The sequence below is a fragment of the Triturus cristatus genome, chromosome 1_1 (genome assembly GCF_964204655.1).
Source record: "Triturus cristatus chromosome 1_1, aTriCri1.1, whole genome shotgun sequence".
Taxonomy (NCBI): domain Eukaryota; kingdom Metazoa; phylum Chordata; class Amphibia; order Caudata; family Salamandridae; genus Triturus; species Triturus cristatus.
In genome coordinates this window covers 355,614,148-355,620,827 of record NC_140579.1, presented here as the reverse complement: position 1 = coordinate 355,620,827, position 6,680 = coordinate 355,614,148, and the positions used below count along the sequence as shown (strand labels likewise).

General features: G+C 44.4%; 1 pseudogene across 1 annotated transcript in view; it reads right to left on the bottom strand.

Annotated features, from left to right (window-relative positions):
* Nucleotides 1–774: 774 nt before the first annotated feature.
* Nucleotides 775–6,680, bottom strand: part of LOC146870206 (adenosine receptor A3-like) — a 48,108-nt pseudogene continuing 42,202 nt past the window's right edge. Inside the window, exon 2 of the transcript XR_014959354.1 lies at nt 775–1,399. The product of XR_014959354.1 is annotated as an adenosine receptor A3-like (transcript). The remainder of the gene's footprint in view (nt 1,400–6,680) is intronic.

The window sequence follows — 6,680 nt, the reverse complement described above, 5'->3', positions numbered from 1 at the left end:
TAAGGGGCATATGTATCAACTGAATTTTTAATCGCAAACGCTGCGATTCGCAAAAAACAGCGTTTGCAAAACGGGATGTATGAGGAAAATTCTCATCGCAAATTTAAGGAATCGCTAATTTAGCGATTTCTTAATTTTGCGTAAGCATTTAAGAAATCGCAAATTGCGCTTTCTTAAATGACATGTAACACGCACCAAAGCATTGCGAATTATCCTTAAGAAATCGCAAATTACCACCAACTTCTAGTTGGTGGTAATTTGCGATTTCTGTTAAAAATGCACTTTTTGGAATTTTACAAAGTGCCACGTGGCGCACATACATGCCCTTGGGGCATGTATGTGCGCCATATGCACACACATGCTCATTTCAGGGGTGCATCAGGGTGTCACCATGACACCCTTGCACCTTTGAAATTATTCTCAAATTGCGATTAGCAAATTGCGAATCGCAATTTGAGAATTACTTCCCATTCATTCCTATGGGTCTCCTGGCCCATAGAAATGAATGGGAAGGTATTCCTTAATTGCGATTTCGCAATTTGCTAATCGCAACTAAGGAATTTTAGGAAATCGCAAAAGTTTTGCGATTTTTTAAATACATCCCGTTTTGCAATTCTCAAATAGCGATTCTTTAAAAATCGCTATTTGAGAATCGCAAATGGAGATGTTGATACATATGCCCCAAAGTGATTTCGCCCAGAATCTAGGCTCTAAGTGCATCATCCACTGTCCATGTGAAGTGGTCACCACCGAAAGTCCGTCTATAGTTCACAGCTAAGATATTGGCTCTAACGAGTTCTCTTCACTAAAACTCATGGATTCGCCACCCCTCCTAAAGACGCCCTTGCAGACAATGTCCTTGTAGGTTTCTCTGAACTGCTGTATTTTGAAAGCAAACACCACAGGGTTCATGGCCGAGTGGGCGTGAGTCAGGAGGATGCTGCAATAAAGTGCAAAACTGAAAGCATTACCATGACAAATATGTGGCCAAAAGAATAACAAACAATTGATGAGCGACATGGGCATCCAGCAGAGAACAAAGAGTAACAGGACCAATGTTCGAGATTTTACAATTTTATATTCCCTGCCATAAAAAGTGCCGCTTCTGCTTGATATCATGCTTCGGTTTAAGTTCTTCCGGAGCAGGTAGAATATTTCAAGGTACAAGCCTGAATTTAGAAGCAAAGGCAGGAGGACCCAGCCAAGGAAATTGAAGTAGAACATATAATCCATGCTCATCACAGTGGTGAAGCGGCATTGAATGAAGGACGAGTCGTTTGCTTGTATGGTTGCACTTGTGTTCCAGCCAAACATCGGTACCAGTCCCACGACGAAAGATACTAGTTAACAGGCCATGAGGCAGAGCCAAATATTTGTCTTAGTTGTCACAGTCTTGAACCTGTGGGGAAAAAAGAGTCTTCATTAATACAAGAATGTTATTCAGTCAAGTCAGGGTGAGTAAAACACCAGAATCATGTAGACTTAGTAAAAGTACAATTGAGGTAGTAAAAGAAAGACACTATTAGGATGGTGGCTATTGGGATGGCGGTCCCCTCAGGACCCTTTGTCGCAGCGACACTGCACCTGTTGACCTGATGATGGCTACGCCAATGGAAAGTGACATGATATCATATCTGGTTTTCTCGCCATCTTTGGCCGTGATGAAGAATGAGTATAGCATGCTAATAAACAGGCATTGTTTAGATACAAATGGTAAGAGTGGGCAGAAACCCGATTTCCTCTATTAAGCTCTCATTTCGAATTTTGAAGTCCTACGTGGACCTTTAACTTTCTTGGTGGTGAGAGGGAGAAGGAACTCCACCCTGGACCATTATAAATAGACTAACGCTTCCGAGGACTAGTTTCCGCCCAACCTGGCATGACAACAATCCTCTCACTGATATCTTCCACCTGCCCTTGAACAGGTGGAAAATGGCAGCTGATTTTTACCTGGAATTGTGGAAAAACGACCAGTAAAGGATCCGTTGTTCCCAGCTCTTTTTGATTACACTCATAATTGCTGGATTTTGGTGGGGGGATACTGGCCACAATTGGACATTACAGCCCACAATACCCCTCACCCAAAATCCATCAAACTTGTAACAAGTGCCTTAGTGTTTGTATTAATTTCACATTTGTGGAACAAATTTGGGTTTGGAGTGGCACAGACATGTTGAAGGTTTTACTTTGTTACTGGCACATTGTATTGTATTGCAAAATGTATATAATGCTTACTACTGCAATATGGGGCTCTGAAGTGCTTGTCTACATGTGTAGGATGTTACACCATGCATGGTGTCTGGTTGGAAGTGTGGTGTCTTTGTCTTGGTCCTAAGTAGAACGTGTTTTTTAGGCATGTGTGATGACCCCCTCAGGTGCAGTTATCGTGTCATGGGATGCATTGCTTAGCAATGTGATAGATGATGATTTGTGTGAGACAGGTGCACAGTTTATGGTTTTATAGTAAACTCACAGCTTTGAGCAGCTCTCTATGTCTCTTTATGGTGTTATTTATTATCATAGACGACTTAACTGGTTGGTTACTTCACTGGTTGTCCATTCAGCAACATTTTGTTTAAAGTTTATGATCCTGAGCAGCCATAGGTTGGAGGGAGAAATGCTGGAGAGATCTGTTGAGAAACACTTTGTTAATGTCATCCCATGTCTGAGTGATACTGTGAGATGTCAAGGAGAGGTCATAGTACGTAGCATTTCGGGACCAGCAGTGGTGGACTGAATAAAGTCTTCCATTGGCCAACTGCATGTGGCAGCTATCCCATACCACTTCAGTTGCTGTGGACTGGTACGCCACCGGACAATGAACATAATCCATTGTAGTTCTGTCTTATGTGAGAGTAAAATTGTTAACCATTAAAAGGGAATTATTATGCAGCCTGTATGAACTACAATCAACTTCCCGAATGCTGAGTTTCATAGTATTACTGTGGGCCAAGATGGTTATGTATTTTATTGTATTGTAGTTGCATTTATATAGTGCTTACTGCCCCTGACAAGACATTTAAGAGCTTTACGGTGGTGCTCCGGATCCTAGGTTAGTGGTTAATGCAGAAGTTACTGGGATTAGTCTTGTTCTCTTAGACTAACTATTCAATGCATTCACTTCAGTTTCGTTGCAGTGGTTTATATTAACAGGAGCAGGGGCGTTGCTTGGTCAGTAAGATTGGGGAGGGTCTCAGATTTGCAACAATCAGGCTGGCATACAATATTCAAATACATAATAAGACAAGCAGGGTGCATGAGAGGGGCTAAAGGGGAAGTGGAAAGGGAGGCAAATGCAGATGGGTACGGGTTAGAAGTGAGAGAAAACACAATATTTAGTAAAATAACGAACATTTTTGAAGACTTTTAGAACAGGGAGGGAGAGAGTGTGTGCATTTTTATCTGTGCGTATGGAACAATTCATGGTGAAATCCGACAGAAACCACACTACACACGACTGAGAGCACCTGTACCTAATTATTTACCTTAAAATACATTTACTGGATGGGTGTAACACCCAAATAGGCTGTGGTCAGAGAGAGTAGGCAGGCAGAGGATGGAAAGTATAGAGAGGGTCACTCGTGAGAAAGGAAGAGAAGAGTTTTTCATGCAGGGTTTTGGGAATACAAATGAGGTTTTTCTAAACAACAGGCAATTGGAATATGAAAAACTGTAGAAAGAAACAACATTATTTGCATATGATATAATACTGTTATTGGTACTTTGATACATACTACAATAGGCAAACAGTCTATCCACTGCCAAGCTACCACTAGGCCACTGCTTTATCAAAGACAGCTAATCTGGTCAAGGGTTGGAAATGTAACTTAATGGCTGGATGCATATATAGAAAAATTTCAAGCGCTTTAGCTGCACTGGAAGGAAGAAATAACCTCATCATAATAGGGCTTCAGGCTCATACAAGCCTAGGTTCCCCGACGGAAAGAGCGGTGTTCCTTTCCTGAGCGGCTGCCAGGTGGAGGTTGTTGTCCCACCCAGTTTTTACGGGTGAAGTTGAAACGCACTGCTGACGGACACATATCAAGCATCTTGTGTGTGTTCGCTGTATCCTTTACCTGTGTGGTAGTCACACAGGTTTGTTCTGTGCAGTAGCTCGATGAAAGCCTAGCCTTGTTAGGCGTTGTGGCTGAAACATGTCGACCATTATCTTTTGATTAATCACCACAGTCTACACTTTTGACTGTAGGTGTACACTATTTTAATCCTGATGATGTACGGTTGTGGAATATTTTCAGCAATTTTCCTTTTATTCGTCTGCCGTCCCTGAACTAGTTTTATCACACTTTTTTCACTGCATTATTTGTTTAATAGCACTGCACCCCTCACTCGTACAATTAGCTCATCATTTGTGGATTTAGTTCATCCTCTAGTGTATTACTAAAACATTCCTGAGCTCCTCCCTCTCAGAGAGGGGGTTGTAGCCCCCAGAGAAACTAGGTTTTTTCTCTGGGAGGAGAATCCCAAATGATGAAGCATGTCACCTAGGGTGAGTGAGGGATTACGTCCTAAAAAGGGATTGCCCTTTGAATTATTCAATTGGGCCTAGTCCGTTTTCTACACTTCACCTTATTAACTTTGTTTGTGTAGACCTCAGGGTTTCATACTGTTTTTGACACATGGGGAAATATACAGTATAAACCATCCAAACATCGAAAATGAGATTTGAGACCTAAGGCAGTGATTCTGCCTTTAGCACATGCCAAAATAAGGGGCCTATTAGGATGGCGGGCGGACTTTAGTCCACCCGCCACCCTAGCGGTGCTGGGACCGGCCGCCAGTGGTGCTGCGGTTCCGCACCGGCAATTAGGATACCACCTCCACCTTGGCGGTGGCATCCCCTATTCCCAGTATTGTGGCGGGCAGTGCTCACAGCACCGCCCGCCACAATGCTGGGAATGCACGTTGTGCATTGTCATGCACAAGGTGACAGGCACCGCGCGGTGCCTGCCACCGTGTCCATGACAATGTAGGGGGGTACCATAGGTACCCCCCATGTGCACCCCCCCCAGCCCCCCAATGCCCTGGGGGCCGCAACGGGCCCCCGAAAGCAAACTCCGCCTGGCTTTCCATGGCGGGGTCTCCACCATGGAAAGCCCTGCACCGCTGCCCATTCTAATATGGATGGCGGTGTCTAGCAGATACCGCCACCATATGCAGTCCCTTTTCTGCCCAGTCGACTGGTCGACCGGCGGAAAACCGGCGGACGGCCTTTCTGTCCGCCGGGGTGCCCCCCGCCATACTAATATGGTGGGGGGAAATGGGTGGCAGGCGGAGGAATATGTTGGTGGCGATTCGCCCGACATACTAATAGGCCCCCAAGTGTCTAAGACGGAATCTCCCTTCTTGCAGGAGGCCCTGCCAAATATCCTCCTAACCCACTCTCTGAGGGTTCATAGGGTGGGCCACATCGACAAGCGAAGCAGCTTACACATGAGCTGAGCCTGTGAGTCTGGTGAGACCAGTCCAACTCTCATGAAGAGTTGGGGAATGGGAGGTATTTATATCATACCATGTCACACTCACCCAAAAATATAGTTATCTCATCACAAACAAGATCGCCCTCAATCAAAAAATGTATCACCTGCACCGCCAAACCTGACCACCCTTACTTGAAACCAAAACAACTTATGGCTGCAAACCATACCAGATGCATCACAGAAACATAGATTTAAACCCGAATCACCTAACCCCAAACCAAAGCAGCCTCTCCTTCCAACCCCATTGCACAATATCTCTCATCCAGAGACATGATATTTAAACCCTTATCACAAAACCTTAACATAAACAATGCAAAAACAGACTATCAGGGCCCAAAAACCTTGTCAAAAAAAGTGCCAAAACCAGCGCAGTGAAGATTGAAGATGGAGTGCAGGGGAACCCCCAGCCTCATATCACCTGAGGGCTGTGATTGCCGATTTACATTTTTATAGTTAAATCATTTCAGTACCCAACTCGGAAAACAGCTTTAGCTTCCCTGATCCAGTGCTCTAAAACAGAGCATCTAGCTCATACATCCTTGAAAACTAACTGCCCAGTATGTGCCAAGCAAGAGCATCACAGGTCATGGGGAAGTGTTTACGTGATAGTAATCAACAGTGGCAGCCAGCACAGGTAATAGCGGTAGGGCAGTGGAGTGGGGCGGGAGCAGGGCGGGGTGGGACGGGAAGTTGAGAGATGACGGGATAGGTAAAATTAAATTGAAAAATAAATAAAACCACTTAACTTGCGCTCACTGCATCGCTGACTCTGTGATGCGGTGAGCGCAAGGTAAGTGGTTTAATATTTTTTTGAATTTAATTTCATCTATCCTGTTGCTTGTTGACTCCCCTCCACCCTGCTCCGCCACACCCACCGCTCTTACCTGTGCCAGATGCCACTGGTAATAATGGAGGGGCACAAGAAACCTCCGCATAGGCTAAGGAAGTGCAAGAAGTACAAAAAGTCAAGAGTTTGTAGAAATAAAGTAAAAGGGGAAGGAATGAGAAGCAAATGGAGGAGGAATGGAGGGGAGGATCCCATGGCAGGGTCATTTTAACAGCATTACAGACTCCCGGGCAAAGCAGTGCACTGGGCCCTGCTTACACAACCACTCACAGGAAGAAAAATGTAAATTATCGATAAAATACATTTACATTTGTTGGTACCACAAACAAAATCAG